This window comes from Xenopus laevis, chromosome 3L, assembly GCF_017654675.1.
Source record: "Xenopus laevis strain J_2021 chromosome 3L, Xenopus_laevis_v10.1, whole genome shotgun sequence".
Lineage (NCBI taxonomy): Eukaryota > Metazoa > Chordata > Amphibia > Anura > Pipidae > Xenopus > Xenopus laevis.
This window is the reverse complement of record NC_054375.1, coordinates 60,167,877-60,187,587: the sequence shown is the minus strand read 5'-3', so window position 1 is coordinate 60,187,587 and position 19,711 is coordinate 60,167,877. Positions and strand designations below refer to the sequence as shown.

The following is a 19,711-nucleotide window of genomic DNA, read 5'->3' as shown; positions in this document are numbered from 1 at the left end:
CAAATTTAATATTCTTCAAGGTTCATGTTCGGACATATTGATTTAAAAAAAAATATGATCTTTATCTTGATTTTTTTTTTTTTTTTGCAATTGTGTTTTTTAAAAAAAATATACAGTACAAACTCGTCATTTTTTTAATCCTTTGAAAAAAAAGTTGTGCTCCAAAACGAAAATTGAGGAATAATACATCTAGCACTAAGGGTAGCTATCAATCTCACATAAAGTGTTGCACTCAAAACTTAAACAAATCGCATAAATGTAAAATGTTTTTCCCACCAATTTATAATTTACAAACAATTTATTATCAGTAAATGTAACCTAACAATTTATAATAAATGACAATGGCTTAATCACTGGAGCAGTGTAAAAGTCATCCACGCTGCAGAAAGCTGTTTTAAAGAATGAAGTAGAATAGGGTAAATACTAGTTTTCATTAAATAAATTCAAGGACAGATGTATTAAAATTCCAACTGGGGAACTGTATCACAGTTAATAAACACTTTCCTGACAGTCAGGGTCTGGAAAGTAATTAATGAATTGACACATTTGTAGATTAATATGCCCATTTGTCAAAATGACTGTTTTAAGCAATGATATAGGGTGTTAATGCTCAGCGGCAGTGCTCAGCTCTAACCCACTACACAAAGACTTTGAATGAATGCAGGGTAAGTATTTGGAGCACCACATTGCTGAATAGCTGTATTATCTAAAGCAATCTATTTTTTACCAAGTGGAAACCATCATTATCAATCAATAAAAAGTACTGATTGTTCTTAAATCAGCCTGTTAGTTTTTTGCCATTCCCCATATGTCAGGCATGTCCAAAGTCAGGCCCTCGGGCCAATGGCGGCCTGTTTTCAAATCTACACCAGCCCTCAGCCTCCGCCAAGAAATTAATAATAATGTGGCCCGCCAGCAGAGTGCAATCAGGAATCGTGTAGCTGTAATATTTGGGCACATTATTGAAATGAACTGCCACTTGGTCTATACTGCTGCCTGTGTGCTGAAGGTGTTAGCAATAGACACGTACTGGCACGTAGTGACGTGCCGCTCTCACGTACTTCTTAAGAGCTGAAGGTGTCAATAGACGTACTGACGTGCCAATACAATAAACTAAAGAGGTATGCGAGGGCGGTGCGTTACTACGTGCCAGTACTTGTCTATTGTTAACACCTTCAGCACACAAGCAGCAGTATAGACATCATTTCACTAATTATGTGCCCAAATATTACTGCTACGGCTACGCGATTCCTTGTCTAAATGAGGAGGGAGAATAAGTCCAAACAGACTCCACTTCCTAAACGCTGTGTACGCATCCATCTCCAGGAGTAAATGATCCTAATCGCAAGCTAGCTACCTCGGAATAGATGTCAGGCTGAATTGTCGGGCCCCACCTCACCAAATCTGGCCCTCGTTTCAAAAAGTTATTACATAACCTCCATAATCTTTAAAAATGGATTTGTGGTTTTCTACGGACTTTTAAATCAGAGGTTTGCTCAAGGTCCATCTTCTGTTCTCTTCCTGAACAGTTGCAACAGTCTCAATTTCTTTAAATTGTTTTAACTTGCTTCTCTTCGTAAACTGTCATTTCGTTTGGCTTAGTGCACGTTTAAAGAGACTAATAAAAAGAACAACACTGCACTATTTTTCATACACTGCAGGCATTCAGGGGGTTATTTACTAAAACTCAAATTCATCTCATATTTTTATTAAATCAAGCTTGACCAAACTCAGATCCATGATGTTATCTTATTTATCAATGAAATAACTCGAAAAAGCTGGGTCGGAAAAAAAAAAAAATGATAAAATTGTGAGACAACCATTAGGAGCCCCAAAATTTATTTTCTTAGGTTAACGCCCGAAATCCCCAAATTTTTTGGATTAATGGACAAACCTAGCTCAGATCACAATATCTTCAAATTGTAAAAGGGACATTTACCATTGACTTCTATGTGACCTCGACAGGTTTGAGACGGCAGATTTTTTTTTTAAGACTTTTTGCAGCTTCAGGGTGTAATGAATCTTGGACAATTCAAGTTTTTTTCCTCTAAAAATTAGAGTTTTTGCCCAAAAAACCTCAACCATAAAAAAATTTGAGATTTAGCAAATAACCCCCTTAGTGTTTAAACAGTGGATGCAGAATGTGACAAATAAGGATTTTTTTTTACAATTACATACATTGCTACTTACACATCCAACACTGTGCTGGTAAATCCATCCAAGAATTTATGTCATATGTCATATATATGCATAGAAGAGCCGGAATTGGCCAGAAGAAAGCATTTATAACATCTGGTAGCACATCAGCTAATGCATCATGGTTCAACAGATTTAATGCTGCTTTAATTTCATTTTCAGGCGTAAGGGGCACAAACCATACATTTTACATTTCCAATTAATTATCCGGTATAATAATTTCTATTATGCTTAATGGTTCAGTCTGCAATTTGAAACAGGGTTATAAACCCAATTCTAAAATTTTGAAAGCAAATTTAATCGCAAGCTACAGAGCAAATGGACATTAACTACAATTAATGAAGGGTCGAATTTGAGGGAATTTTCGAAGTAAAATATTCAAAATTCGAAGTAATCAAAATTACTTTGAATTCGATTTGAAGTAAAAATAGTTTGAATATTCGACATTCGATAATCGAAGTACTGTCTCTTTAAAAAAACCGTTGACTTCAATACTTTGCCAAATTAAACCTGCCGAAGTGCTATGTTAGCCTATGGGGACCCGCTACATCATTTTTCTACGTTTTCTGAAGTCTAAGTAAAATCGTATGATCGTACAATAAAATCGTTTGATTCGAAGGATTTAATCGTTCGATCAAACGATTTTACTTCGACCGCAGAATACCAAAATTCAATGAAAAAAGTCCGAATTCGATGTTCGAATTTCAAGTATTTCAATTCCATGGTCGAATTTCGACGTATTTTTTACTTCGAAATTCGACCCTTGATAAATCTGCCCCTTAATGTAATATGAAAAGAGCTGTGTTTAACAAGCATCTCCACATCCACCAGTTACTACCCTTGAAATACCACAAAGCATTTTACACAAATGTATTCTAAACATTTTATCCTAGAAATAGATGGCAGACTGTTTGATTTAAAACAGGAAAACAATAAATAATTCATTACACCTATCTCTTTAGTGAAACATGTTTTCCTTGTAAATGCAGAACAGATGTAAAATGCGGTACTTCATAAACATTTTAGTCTCCAGATAATATAAGGAAAGTGCAAGGGGTCAGAGTGTGTAAACTACATTTATAGCTTTAAAAAACTGAACCTGCTTGATTCATTTTTAACCATTGTGATGCACCTGTCATTTGATTTGAACCAACAATCTGTACATGATATGGCCACAGACCCATAGGAAATTAAATATTTACATTTATTCCCATTTATGGTTACAGTCCTTCTTTCATTGTTGCTATGACTAAAGATGCAAAAAAATTATTTAAGAAACACGTCTAAATCACATATATACAAGTGAAAATGTAATATCCATCTGCTGCCTAGTTATCCAACAAAATAAATGCAAATTGGCTGAAGTACTAAGAAATGTCCTATATAGGCTAGGGCAGCCTGTGTTTAGAAGTTGATGAAAACAGTATTTATCAATCACTGCTGAATTTTCTTGTGCTTAAAATGGAAAAAGATTTGTCATCTATGCAGTATAAAGGCAAACAATCTATTCTGGCAATTTTAAACTACAGCTATGCACTCATTTTGAAATTCATGACAATTTTATGCCACAAATGAAATGCATCTGAAAATTGATATATGCTACACATAACAACATAGTTTAGGAATAAATAATTTAAGTTAAAATGACTTTCTTCAAAATATAATAATTAAATTTTTTTTAGTGTGTTTTATTAAGCAAGCAGTCTTATGTATGTGTGTTGGTTAATGATTTTAAAATACATGACTCATTAAAAGGAAAATTCTGCATTGCACTATAAGATGCAATGGATAGTAGGTATATAAACACAATGCCAAAGTTACATACAGTAGACAAGAGAACTTTATTAATTACCCCAGTAAAGTCAAGTAGTACTTCTAACCTAAGAAAGTATATCAGTTATTGTTTCAAAATTACTGAATGCAATACTGTAAAGTAGAACACTATACCCCATATGTAATAAAAACACAGAGTCTGCCCAGATGCAACATAAGATGTTTGCTTTAAAACCAGTTGTGCAGTAAATACTACATGCTACTAAGTTATTATAGTTGGTTAGAACCATAGCAAATCTTGGACCCTTTATTAAATAACTCCCCCCCCCCACAAACGTCTGCAGCAGACACTTTGGATGTTGACCCCAACCTGCCCCCAACTGGTGGGTCCCAGCCCACCCTGCACATCACTATGGTGCAAATCAGAATCAACTAACACTATTTATCGAGTAGAATACACAGTTGAACATGTTCCATTGCTCCTTTTGTATTCTCAACCTTGTGACAATGAATGCATTGAGTGTTATTTGTAAAAAGCATGTATATTTGGCCTGTGATTCCATATCAATTAACTAATAAATAATTGTCAGTGATTTAGTCAGCAGTTGCTTAGATACAGAGAAAATTCTAGCTGATAATTAGAACAGCTTCTATTCACTTTAATTTCAATAAATGTTGGATGAAACATATTGATTAATTCTCAGTGATTCAGTCAGCAGTTGCTTAGATAAAGAGAAAATTCTAGCTGATAATTAGAACAGCTGCTATTCACTTTAATTTCAATAAAGGTTGGATGAAACATATTGACATTGATTAAATGAAAATTTATTTGAGCTTATGTTTTTATCTGAAATGTTTGCACAGTGTCTTCAGGGCTGTGACTTTTCACAGGTGCACAAGGAAGAGGTACAGTCATAAAACAGAGCTTCTTAATTTTTTTCCAGCAGTGCAGCCCTGTGGTTCTTTAAATATAGATCAAATTAGTATACGGTGACCAGAACACCTGTGCCAGTATAGTATTTATAGAGCTGGGTGTTCAAAATGTTGTCATTTGCTATTCTGACCAATGCTCCTTATATAATGCACCCACGGTGGTGAAAGCAACCAGCATTTTGTTGAAAGGCAACCTATATTTGTTTGCTTTTAGTGACTCTAGGAACATAAAAGTGTTACTTAATATTAAATGTCAGCCTGTATTTACAAGAAAATGTGTACAAGAAAAATCTACTTCAATTTTGGTTACTTTTATTTAAAGAAACTGTTGTGCCTGTGATATGTAACATATGAGAACTGAAAAAAGAGCTATTCATTTATTTTAAAAAGGTTATAGTGTACAGGAAGTCTATGTTCTTTTCTGTCAAGCCTTGTCATGATGATAGATGGCATTATGGCTTTTTCTTTACTTACCAAAAAACTTGGAATGTGTTGTGAATATCAACTTCTTATTAGAAATACTAACTGTGATAATATATTGGAATGAATGCTGATTTAAGTTGCACATATATAAACAAGACCTTTTTTTCCTATTAAGACTATAGTTGTGAGTGACAGCTATTTATTAAAGCAACAAGAAGTACCTAACTTTAGAGCGTGTGCTCTATGGGGCTAAAAGGTTAAATGATACTTCTGGATAAATGGGTTTCCTAGAATAAAGTGTTTGTCTCTATCAGTACATATAATAAAAGCATACTTCGACTAATTATTGCCAGCTTGGGTTTCTTGGATAAAACTTCAACATATTCTTGGCAGTCACATATTTGCTGATCTGTTCAGAGTACAAATCTGTAGAAAAAGATGCACAGCACAATGCCTTCGATGTATTCTTCACACAAATAGGAGTATTAAAGGGCTTGTATACAACTGCAACTACAATTTAGGTGGTGCAAAAATAGGCAGAGTTATTGCCTACATTGATGCCATTCATTAAAAGTACTTGTGTCCAAAACCACAGTGCTCAATGGTGCCTCAGGTGCAAGCATGCCTGTTGACACTAGGAAACTACTGCACAGAGACCAGCATCAATAGGTGCTGTGTACTGATGCATAAAATATTTTATAAACATAAAATAATGCAGACATTATTTTAAAGCTGAGCAGCAGAAACTACACTATTCCCACTCAAAAAATTTCCAGCATAATTGCATGTGATTTGCGTTGAAGTGTATTCCAGGAAGAGATTAGCTTCCAGCTCACATGTTTCTCTGTAGGGCAAAACGTTGCAACTTGCCAGGAGAATAGTGGAACTACCACCTTGACTATGCTGACATCAATTCTGGAGTATCCTTAAGTTAATGCATTGATGGGTATATTGGAAGTAGCGCGAAATGTCAGGGGCACATATGGGTACAAGTTCCTTTGTTATTATTCTCAATGCATACTTAATTTTGCATCCATGTTAGTGCTTTGCATTTTTGCACTTGTGACCATAAATTAGACTTTGTGTCATATTTGATGGGTGTCACTGAATTAATATAGTTTTTGTAAAAATTCAGATTCTGTAATGTAACACATGATGTACTGTGGTTATATATAGATATCACACATTGGGCCAGATTCAATTTCACGTGAAAAGTCATGGACGATGCAATTCAATTCAGCAAAACTTATCTCATGGGTTATAATGTGAAAACTCCATTGAGTTCTATGAGAAAAAAACTGGAACTGAATTTGGAGAAATGTTTTTTCTCACGGAATTGAATCTGGCCCATTACATGCTAAAAAATATTTACAATTTTACATGTAAAAGAGCTAATTTACTATCAAAACATTATAAATTGCATCCTTTATATAAAACTGCTTTTTCAGGATTTTTACATGCAGATCAATGGGATAGCTCGTTTTCAAGAGGTTATTTCCAAAAAAAAATATGTAGGGTCAATAGGTACATTTTTGATTACAATTCATTTAGCATGTATTAATACAGCTCCTTTCAGGAATTATACTGATTGCATTTGACCAATTATTCTTGCTTAATATAACTAATAATACATAGTTGGTTTGTAGTTTAACTGAGATGCAGACATTTCCAAGAATAAATGGAAGCTTTACAGAAAATGTATACAAAATAAAAAGTTAAAGTGGGAAATAAAACATATTTAGAAACATTTTCTATAAAAGAAAAATCTTCATTGTCTAATACTACATTTAACATAAATACAATAAAACGGCACAATGAGATAAGAAAGAATGAGCTAGAAGTGGTGTAAATGTGCTGCAAATATCACTCGCAGGCATAAAGCAATGGCTGTACATTAAAAACAAACGTACATCAAGTTCCCACTCAAGCTTTTAAAATGATTGTTACGTCTGAAAATGGGCTATCAAGGACAATTCCCAATGCTTTACATCATCAAGACAACAGTTGTAAAATTCAAATGTCTAGAATAAAATAAATAGAGGTAGAAAGCAGGGCACTTTGATAATTTGCAAGCAATATGTGCAATGCATTGAAAAGCCAATTTCCCTTTACAGTTCTTAATATGGATAGAAATTAACAATAATAACAGAAGAACATTATCACATATGTACATTTGATATCCAGCTCAAACTCCTGTAAATATTAGCGGGTTTAACTGCCAGCATCCCACACAGCTGAAACCATTACTTCAAATATAGCTATAAAACGTTGTACCATAAATGTCCCAAGCAAAAGTTTATTTATGCATGACAAAGGTGACAAATCTCCAGAAAATGCATCTCCATTGGAGATTTGCCGATTGCAGTCATGCATAAATAATCGCAGGCGACAAATCTCCCATCGCCCACTGACCCATAAGCTCTTCTCAGCCCAGAGGCAGAGTAAGGTAAGCACCTGCTTCACAAGGAATGAAAGTTAGGTACATTCAAAATGCATTTTTGAATTCATGCCAAAACCTTCTATAAAACACTATGGATTAAAATCAATACTTTTAATTTAGATGTCTGCTCAATGGACTTGAAGCATTGCCAGATGTGTCTTATATACACGATATTAGGCTTATATGAGGAAAACAAAGTTTTATTTGGTGTGTTTACATGCCTGCTTTCCGTTAGCAGCCACATTACTGACATGTAGCACCAGGGCTTTGTTTCTTAAACTGGCTGCAAAATGGAGGACTTTTTTTTACTTTTAAGGCTGACTTAGTAATGTGATAGCTTTAGGCCCCTCACATCATCGCATACTGTCTTTGTTCTTATGGGGCATATGGATGTAGCGAACTGTTCGCGCGAACTTCGACTGTTCGCGTCCGCCGCAAGTTCGCGAACGTCGCGCGACGTTCGCCAATAGGCGTTCGCGTCAAAATCGTTCGACCATTCGACCATTCGATCGCTAAAATTGAACGATTGTCGTTCGAATCGAACGATCGAAGCCATTGGATTGAATGAAATCATTCGATCGAATGGCTTCGATCGTTCGATTCGAACGAAAATCGTTCGATCGAACGATTAAAATCCTTCGATCGTTCGAATCGAACGATTTTCGGATGTTCGAAGTTTGCGAACTGTTCGCGAACTGTTCGCATTTTTTGCCGGTGTTCGCGAACACATACTCGGCAGTTCGCTACATCCCTAATGGGGCACGGAAGCTAAAAGTATGTAGATCTACTTTGAAAATCCCTACCCTTGAAAGCTTCTGAGACTCCCTTCTGTAGCTGTTTATTCAAGCATTTAACTGCAATTAGTATTTTTTGATGAACTATAACATGATTTTAGTTCAAAGGGAAAAAAGCACTATACAAAAATTAATGTTATTATTATTAAGCTGGCAACACAGTAGTAGATATACTCCTCCATGGACAGTCAAGGGGAAATCCAAGATTCTAGCTTGTCCTTAGTACATGATTATGAAACCAAAGTATGTCTCAATTTCTTTAATTATCCTATTTTCATATTTCTTGAGACTTTCCACAGATGTTTTCCTAACACATCTGGCAAAGTAAAGTTCCAAGCTTCCTAGAATGTGTGCTTGAAGAAGGGATTGCAGCTAATATTTAAGAGCCATGGTACCAGCTGATGCACATCTTGTAATCCATGAATCTTGATGTACATCATACTCACATTGTAATACATTCAAGATGTGTGCTTTGGTGGCTCTGTATTTTAAATTACTGTGTGATATAAATATATGCTATTGTTTAATATAAGTCAACCCAGCAGAACACTATGCAAAATGAAGCACCTAGCCTGGTGCATTTATAGGCCAAAAATATTTCAGAAAGTAAATATGCTTATACAGTTCCAGATTCTGTAAGACAAGTTGTCCAGCTTTGACTATTAAACTTAACTATTTATGTATTTATGTAACCTAAGGGAAGCAGTTTTAACAAACTATTGGATTGCGGTTGGTCAGATTAACAATCTTAAAAGGAACCTAAAGTTATGGTAACACCTGTTAAAGGGCAGACACCAAAACATGATGTGAACAATTTAAAAAATTAATTTAGTAATAGTCAGCTTTATTTGTAACTCTTGGGGGCAGATTTACTAAGCTCGAGTGAATAATTCGAATGGAAAAATATTCGAATTTCAAAGTATAGTTTTCTAATGGTTCGAAGTAAAAATCGTTCATTTATTCGACCATTCGATAATCGAAGTACTGTCTCTATAAAAAATACTTCAACATCATACTTTGCCACTATAAACCTACCGAGGTGCAATGTTAGCCTATGGGGACCTTCCCCAGCACTTTTCTAAGTTTTTTTTTGATCAAATAAAAATCCTTCGATCGATCGCTTAAAATCGTTTGAATCTAAAGTTTTGAGCTAAAAACCTTCTAATTCGATATTCAAATTTGAAGGATTTTACGTTGAGGGTCGAATTCGAGGGTTTTTTAACCCTCAAAATTCGGCCCTTCATAAATCTGTCCCTATGTGTTGATGAATAAATACAGTAACTGGGACCAGGGAAATTTGATATTTGAAAATTATAATATGATGTAACCCCTTTTTGGCATGCTTGTGGACTTACAGCAAATGTTAAAAAGATCAGTTGCTGTTCTGCTTTTTGTGTGGATGACCAGATCACATTTCTGACTGACAAGCCTGTATATAAAGTTGGACAGTGTATGGCTAAGACAACAGCACATACAGGATCTGACTTATGAAAGAGAGATGTGTTTACAGGTGACCCAGTAGTAAAACTAGTCAAGTACTTAGCAGACTAAGTTCCTTTAAATGACAAATACATTGAACAAATTAATCATATTTACAAAATGCTGAAATGTAGGACAGTCATGTCTCAAACTATGCCATATTTTTCTGAAATAATATGATTATTAACATGCTTTAAATATTGCATTACAACATACTGTCTGTCCCCTCCAAAAAAAATAAATATATATATAAAAAAAAAGTTACCATATGTGAATCAAGCCCTCCGGTCCTGTAGTCAGAATGCACAAGTTGTGTGAATGTTAACAGTTTTATTCTCGTCAGGAAATAGTTTAATGAAGTGTAAATTAAAGGTAGAAAGAGTGAAAAATATAATATTTTTATTTCTGTCTACTTCTGGGCAAATGCTAAATACCTTAGAGCAAAAATAACACAAGGGCCAAGAGTGCAGAAAACACACAAGTGACTGCAGATCAGATGCAGCTGTCAATATGAGATCATTGCAGAATGGCTGGCCAACTCATCACACAATCTCCCTATTAATCATACATTTATTGGCAGGGGCTGCTATAGAGTGGAGACAACAGTAAAATCGTGCATGTTCCCACAGCTCATGTGCAACAAAAATGACAGATAGAATTAACCATTTCAAACTACCATATATGCTTTAATTCAAGCTTGTAAAGTGCACTTATATGAGAATTTTTCTCTGCAAATTTCCCAGACTAAGAATAGGCTCGAGAGATGTCTTAAGGCAGGGTTAAGAGATTAAAAAAAAACAATTAGTCAATGGAAATGACAACATAAATACAACATTAACATTTTAGTAGATGCAATTACTTATTATTATGACATTTTTTATGGCAAAATCAGTGTCTTACCTGTTAGTTTCAGATCTTTAACTAGCTGATAACACTTGTGTAATTTGAAACAACTCTCCAAAATAAAAATGATTGATTTAAGTTTTAATTAAGTCCATATATACTCAGTTTGCACTTTCTTTGAGGCAAAGGTTTTTCTGCAGTGTGTATTATTTTGCCCTGGTGCCTAAATGACATCCACTGAATTTGTTTCAGTTCTACTGGGTTTAGTCTTTAGATAATACATTTTTATACTTCTCAACAAATACTATTTAAAATGAGGATACCTTTTTGCTCTGCCATAAACTGACCCAGCTACATTTCTTGTGCCTTCCCACAACCAAAAGCCACTCACTCAGTTCCATGTCTAGCAAGATGCATTTTCATGATTTGAGAGAAAATGACCAGCATAAGTGAAGGTATGTCTGGATAAAAACATCAAGCTTTCAACTGCTAATAGACCATCAAATGTGCAGATTAAGTTAACAATATACTAAAGTCAAATCTAAATATTTAAAGAGAGCAGTCAGAAAACTGCATTGTGGAAATGTGGTATAACCCTAAGCACAATAGATCTCGGCAAATGCCATTTAATATTCAATAACATTATATAATATGTGTTATACTTGGGGTTATACCAACTGTCCCCGGTAAGTAGTATTGATGATTCTCAATGTCCTGATAAACCTTCTTTATAAGAAAATAGACCAGAGGAATACTGTAAATCAGGAAAATCTGGTGGACATTAGCTCTATAACACCGTAGCCTTAGATCTCTTGGGAATATGGTACGGGGGGGGGTATCATTCAAAAATTATCTTGCTTGTGTTTATAGCAACCCTACTCTTCCTTTTGAAGGAAAAAACACTGTACAGTTGTAAAGAGGCGCCTTTCTTTTTCCTAAAAGTTTTTTACAATAAATCCCACTTAGATACCAGCATTATGCATTCATTTTATTCATAAAAATGTTTATTTCTTTAAAAAAAATGTAGTCATTTTTCAGGGGGGAGAAAAAAAATAGTGTCAAGAAAAAAAATAGTGTAAAATCCAGGAAAATGTAAAATAAAGGAAATGTTATTCTTCACGTAGGGTATAAGCACAGAAGTCAGCGTTATTTTGAAATATAATATTTAAAGTGTTACAGACAAGGGTTAAGCATTACAGCATTAATGTTATACTATGAGGGGCATGTACAAGGCTTCTCCATTTTTGGTAATCAAAATGTAACTTCAGGAAAAAGCACCCACTGAAATGCATTATAAATTGATGGGAGTACAAAAATAGGCTGTGAAATGCAGGAAAACATAAAATCTATGTATGTATTCTATGTATGTAGGTTTCACTATAATTCCTTTAGTAAACCCTTATTCCAGGCAACTATACTTTATTTTCAGTTATTCTTTTCTACTTTCTTTATAGAAATGTTCCATAAGACAGACTAAATCTAGCAACAAAAAATAATACCTCTTCATTTCCTATGCTGCATTTTACATTAAGCCATTCCCTGGTTGCCACAAAATTCTGAAACAACTACACAAGTAGGATCTGGGTTGCTTCGAAAATCAATGTGTTTTAAGCCACTGTTACCTTTATTCATAAATTGGCAATGGTAGTAAAATGCAAAAGTTTTTTCCTATCTCCTCCAATTATTTTTTACAGGACTGCACAATAGAGATGCTACAGAACTGAAACATATCTATTCTGTTGCCTGTTAAATGAATGAATACTGATAGGCCTTAGGAATACAAAAGTACAAATCTTTCTCATCTGTCACATAAAATGTCCTATTCTATGCAGGTCCACTGCTGCTTGGTTTACACATATGCGTATTAAGGTTCTTAAAATGTTAGGCACCATTTAGCATTTCAACTGAGGTTGCTTTATTTATTTGCAATCACAAGAAAGAAAATTGGTTTAGCAGCATATACTGTATAATCTAACTGTGCAGCTTCATCTTGTATTGATTACTGACAAATGGATTCATTTGTTATTAAAAAAACAAACAACAACATATAGTCAAACTCTTAGGAATACAGCCTTTTTGCTTTTAAAGGCCCCTTAGATATCCGTTATTTCAATGAAACTTTCCCTGCTTATTTCATTATTTATCATAATTTACCCCAACAATTGAAGTTATTCTAAAGCAAAAGCATCTACAAAGGCAGTATTATTGATGATGCCAGAAATAATTGCTTGATTGCTGTGATTGCGCTCTGGGAAAGCGCAGCAATCAAACAGTTGTATATCTTTTTGGCTTAAACAAGATATTCACCTTAAATTATCTGTTTGTATCATGTAGTCAAGTTTTCCCTTAGATTCATCCAACTTGTTCTAAATTTTATTTATTTGCACTGCTAAAATTTCCAGATGAAGAATTTGAGCATTTTGGACACCAATCTGCTATACCATTTCAGTTATACCTCCAATTCTTCCAAAACCAGACCTTCCTTTTAACTTCTACCAGCCTTTAGGTCAGTGAATCATTATAAGCATGGCAGAATATGGCAAAGCTATGATTTTTTAATTATTTTACCTTTTGTTTGGATGCTTTTTGCTATGGAATAAGAAAACTGCTATATGGTTACTAAAATCATTTTAACAGACCAGCCAAGTGGTAGACTGAATGACACAGAACAGTTGTGCACCTGAACAATGATAGCTTTCTTTTATTATTTATTTTAAGAGAATTTCAGGGCTCATTTAGGAAAGGAATATAAAGTGCACTAATACAATGCAAATTGCTAAGTTTTTTTTACACAAAATGCAGCTTTAATACTATAATTCCATCTTAAAAGTTAATGATCCTTACTTTTAAATTCAGCATATCACCAAAAAATAAAATATTGCTATGACATCAACAATTTACTAAAAGATCCCAGATGAAACACTTGAAACAAATCAAAATAGAAAAACTTTTCTATGACAGACAGTACAATAGCATTCCTGATTTTTGTGGGCTGCCCACGTGACTCCTTCTGGCTCCAACAATACCATATCTCAGGCCTTTACTGAATAACTATGCCTGGAAGTTGAAAATGCTTTTTTGCATGCACCTTAAACATAAAGCAAGTCCTATCAAATCAAATTATTTAGAGATACAATTATATTCTTGGTCCATGTGCATTTGAGAATACAAAAGTATGGGAAGCTAACAATGGAGGCAACTTGGGGGTTTGTGATGTTCTATTTCAGCATGAACAGTACAGAACAGCATTACTGGTCAAAATGCAGTTTTTTTGATTGCAAGGACATTTTACATAGTCACATATAACTGATAAAAATGTTGTTATAAAGTAATGCAACTGGTTACTACCCAATAATTACAAAAGAATAGCAAAAAACGTATATAAACATATATAGCCATATCATTTTACTTCTAGCCAATTTTCATAAATGCACTTTCCAAATGCTAAGCAATGTTTAAACATTTTGTGCTCTTTATTATTAGGGCAAACATTTGTACTATTTAACTAGGGGCAATGTTTAGTTTATCTAGGGAATTTACTGTATATTTTGCTTTTTTAGGACAACTCACATTTTCTAAAATGCCACTACTACAAGATATAGTATTATAAATACCCCAAACATTGAAAAATATACATATATTGTATTGTATTATTTTTTACAAAAACACAACTGATTTGGAAAGGCCATATTTCAAGTGTAATTGGGGTTGTGATATTGCGATTTTGCCCGATAACTGACAAAATTGTGCTTGCTTTTTCATACAAATTCAATGCAATTTGGGCCTAGTATTTTCAGCGTGGGAATTATGTCACCTACAGAATGACATAGGGGGATATGTTATAAATGGCACTAAGTTTGCACAGGAGTAGTAACCCATAGGAACCAATCAGGAACTAATGTCGGACCATGGTAGTGGTGTGTCCAGGGTTTTTTGGCACATTTGCAAGCTTCTGGAAGTGCAGAACTGTGTTTGGACACAAGTATCTCAATGATCTGGCACTAAAAAAAGTCACTAACAGTTTGTTTACTGCAGAAAAATATAAAGTTTTGCACAGTAAAATTTTCAAGGAATCCTTAATTGGTAAATACTGTATGTCGTTACACTACAAAGTAAGTGTCAAAGCTTTTCTAAATTTAATGACATTTCTGAAAATTGCCTAATAGGTTGAATTTCTTATCATCTGTGTCCTTAAAGGAATTTTTCAGTGTGAAAATAAAAACTATATAAATAGATAGGCCTTGCAAAATAAAAAATGTTTCCAATATAGTTAGTTAGGCAACAATGTAATGTATAAAGGCTGGCGTTACTGGATGTCTAATATAATAGCCAGAACACTACTTCCTGCTTTTCAGCTCTCTTTATTTACACTGACTGGTTACCAGGCAGTAACCAATCAGAGACTTGAGGGGGGCACATGGGTCATATCTGTTACCTTTGAATCTGAGCTGAATGCTGAGGATCAATTGCAAACTCACTGAACAGATATGTCCCATGCGGTCCCCTTCAAGTCGATGACTAACTCAGAGTTATAGAGCTGAAAAGCAGGAAGTAGTGTTCTGACTAGATGTGTTACACATCTAGTCACTCCAGCCTTTATTCATTACATTTTTGGCTAACTAACTATATTAAAAACATTTATTATTTTGCACAGCCTAACTATTTACACTGTTTTTATTTTCACACTGAACTGTTCCTTTATGATAAAACATCCTAAATATAAATGCCAAGGTGTTCTGAAACATTTGATACTTAGTAGGCATAGGATTACCAAAGTACGCACCAACTGATGAGCCGAAATGAAAATAGTGCATTTATTTTTTTCACAACAGTCAAAAGTTCTGTTTTTTATGTGTTAAAAGCCTACAAAACTAGTCTGACTCCAGAAAACTATATATTTTTAAAATTTACACATTCTGAAAGATCTAAAATGGGAAATATGTCATTCTTCTCCAAACTACCAAACAGCAATGCTTTGCTAAAATAAGTCACTTTTTATAGAAATTTCAGAAAATCATTTTAAGTTTGAAATGTACATGTATCTCCCATGTCTTTAGGTAGCATTTTGATAACATTTGGGTTACATCTTTAATATCAATGCCAGGGGTCTTCTGACATAAAAGCCACAACATTATCAATAATCTCTATTTGTAAGTTATGCAACTAGTACAAAAAGAAAAAAGGAGCCATAAAAAAATCAACCTGCCTTTCAAGGCTAACCTTCACCAGTTGAACAAAGAGCTTGTATCGAATGGTATAGGAAGCATGTGAAACTAGCAAGAAATGTGTAATGCATATTCTGATGGTAACAGGGGGCTTCCATTCAGAATCTCTTGTTTCACTGACTTTAATGACCGGGTAGAGTTTTGTATGACGTTCCTGCCAACTGTGGTGGCACACTGTGCGTAGCCATTTCAGCTGGAGAAACTGTAAATACAGTGTGGCTGATGAAGAAATACTTTTATTTAAATTAATAAAGCTGATAAAGGATATCACATTGCTAAATATTCTGTTTTTTCCCTTTTCAGTGCAGACACATGCACATATCCCATAACTGTTCCAGTTCTTCTGCCTGGTTGTGCTCCTTTTACTGACATTATTTCACCCTCCAAAGTGTGGATTGAGTTTGGCAGAGAAATTTTCCCTTTAACTATAAAACTATTATTTATATGACATAAAATGGTATAAACAGAGCTATATTAACCCTTTAAGTGCCACCCCACGTAGAATCTACGTTCTGTGGGAATGACACTTGAAATGCCACAGAACGTAGATTCTACGTTCTGCAGCATTTCAGGGTTAGGGAACGGAGGAGCGGCTTTTCAAGCCGCTTGCTCCGTTCCTTTTCGTTCCCCAGCCCCCAGGCAACGAGCAGGGGCTGGGAACGAGTGGCCCCTGAGGCGCGATCGCCCAGGGGCCCCAAGGCAGCAGCAGGCACGTGCAATATATGTGCCCTGCTGCTGCCTGCACTTTCAGAACGGAGGAACGACTTGTAAAGTCACTCGCTCCGTTCTAAGTGCTATGCTCCGGTTCCCCAGCCCCTAGGCAACGAGCCTAGGTGAAGAACAAGGGGCCCCTGGGTCGCGATCGCCCAGGGGCCCCTAGACAGCAGCAGGCACGTGAAATCTACGTGCTCTGCTGCTGCCTGCACTCTGTGAACAGAGGAGCGGCTTATAAAGCTGCTCGCTCTGTTCAGACTCATTCCCCAGCCCCCAGGCAACAAGCCTAGGCAGGGAATGAGTGGCCCCTGAGGCTCTATAGCCCAGGGGCCCCAAAGGCAGCAGCAGCACGCGCAATGGACGTGCTATGCTGCTGCCTGCACTTCCTGGCCGCTAAGCTCCGCCCCTTTTACCGGATCATCAGAAGAGGACGGTGCCATCTCTGCCTGCAGCTCTCCTGGACGATCTGGACCCTACTACACCCAGGTTAGTGCCCATCCACACACACAAACACACACACACTTATTTTCCCATTACACACTTACATTCACACTTACACACAATCACATACATTTTTGGGGGATCAGGGGGGTCACACACATTCACAGCACCCCCACACGCTTGCACACGCACACAACATGCAATTGGTCAGTTGTACACACACATATACACTTACACTATGTTGTGTCTTTGTTTTTTTGTTTTTATCGCATCGTCTTTTTTTTGCCTGAAAAAAATGTTTTATTGCCATTGCGAATAGCGTATTCGCTAATTGCACTGCGCAATACCTTTTGTATGTTATTTTGGTGATTATACTGCAATTTTTTGTGCATTTTTAGCCATTTTATTGCATGTTTAGCCAATTTATTACATTTTCAGCTTTGCGATGGTGTTGTTCCCCTGTTTCTGTCTGTAAAACCTATTTGGCCATGCTAAAATATTCAACCATTGATTCTGACTGCTGATTACAGTAGGCGGAAAAAAAAAACCATTGATTTTTGCGGTTTTGTTGGATTTTAGTGATTTTATACCATTTCGCTTTGTTCGTTGTTACTTCATTTTGACCATGAAAATTTTGTCTGCTATATAACCATTTGGAGGTCTCCCTGTGCAAAATAGTTTGGTAAATCTTTTCATATCAGGCATCAAACTGTTCAGTACAGCCCTGGCGTTCATATTTAGGATGACTTTTGCTGGTACGTTACAAAATGTGGGGTATATAATGGGGTAAAATGCTTGCTTTGTGACTATTTTCAGAAATTCCATAAAAACTGTTATGTTTAGCATTGCTTTGCGGTTTGGTAGTTTGCAGTAGAAAGATTCAATTACCTGCTTTAGATTCGTCTGAATGTGTACTTTCGGAAAATATATGGTTTTATAGGGTCTCCATACTGCTAGGGGGTCTTATGGTGCATAATGCACATACCAGGTGCTTGTATTGTAGCAGTCAGCGTGTCATACGTGAAAATTCATTTGTACTATTTTCATTTGGGTGTCTCTGTATGCCACCTAGTTTGGTAAATCTTTTCATATCAGGCATCAAATTGTTCAGTACAGCCCTGGCGTTCATATTTAGGATGACTTTTGCTGGTACGTTGCAAAATGTGGGGTATATAATGGGGTAAAATGCTTGCTTTGTGACTATTTTCAGAAATTTCATAAAAAGCGTTATGTTTAGGATTGCTTTGCGGTTTGGTAGTTTGCAGTAGAAAGATATAATTACTTGCTTTCGATCCGTCTGAATGTGTACTTTCGGAAAATATATGGTTTTCTAGGGTCTTCATACTGTTAGGGGGTCTTATGGTGCATAATGCACATACCAGGTGCTTGTATTGTAGCAGTCAGAGTGTCATATGTGAAAATTCATATGTACTATTTTCATTTGGGCGTCTCTGTATGCCACCTAGTTTGGTAAATCTTTTCATATCAGGCATCAAACTGTTCAGTACACCCCTGGCGTTCATATTTAGGATGACTTTTGTTGGTACGTTACAAAATGTGGGGTATATAATGGGGTAAAATGCAAGCTTTGTGACTATTTTCAGAAATTTCATAAAAAGCGTTATGTTTAGCATTGCTTTGCGGTTTGGTAGTTTGCAGTAGAAAGATGTCCTTACATGCTTTAGATTTGTCAGACTGTGTACTTTCGGAAAATATATGGTTTTCTAGGGTCTCCATATTGTTAGGGGCTCTCATTGGGTGCTTATGTTGTAGTAGCCAGAGTGTCATACGTGAAAATTCATATCCCCTATGTGGATTTGGGGGTCTCTGTATGCCACATAGTTTGGTAAATCTATGTTTATTGGGTATCAAACTGTTTAGTAGACCCCCGGCATTCATATTTAGGATGCTTTATGCTGGTAATGATACATGGACGATACAATGCTGGAAAGTTTAAGCTTTGAGGCAATTTTCAGGTATTTCACCAAAACTGCCATTTTTGGGAAAGCCTTGCGACTCAGTAGTTTGGAGCAGAAAGGCATGGGTACCCATTTTAGATTTGGTAGAATGTGTAATTTCCAAAAATATATGGTTTTGGGGGGTAAAATTTCTGTGTTTTTACCCCACAAAAAATGCAGTGAATGTGTTGATTTTTCATTATCTGAAGTTACCCACAGGACTATTTGTATGTGCTAACTTCATTTTGGGGCCTCTAAATGCCAGATACTTTGGTAAACCTATGAACAATGGGCACCAAACTGTTTGGAGGAACCCTGGTAATCATATTTAGGGTGCGTTTTCTTGGTACGTAATGATGCATGGGTGATATGGTACTGGGAAGATGAAGCTTTGAGGCAATTTTCAGATATTTCACCAAAACAGACAATTTTGGGAAAGCCTTGCGACTCAGTAGTATGGAGCAGAAAGGCATGGGTACCCATTTTAGATTT

The 19,711-nt window shown here is 35.6% G+C and overlaps 1 protein-coding gene across 3 annotated transcripts in view; it reads right to left on the bottom strand.

Moving 5' to 3' along the window:
* mettl25.L (methyltransferase like 25 L homeolog) overlaps positions 1 to 19,711 on the bottom strand; it is a 95,537-nt gene that overhangs the window by 34,094 nt on the left and 41,732 nt on the right. The window lies entirely within an intron of this gene.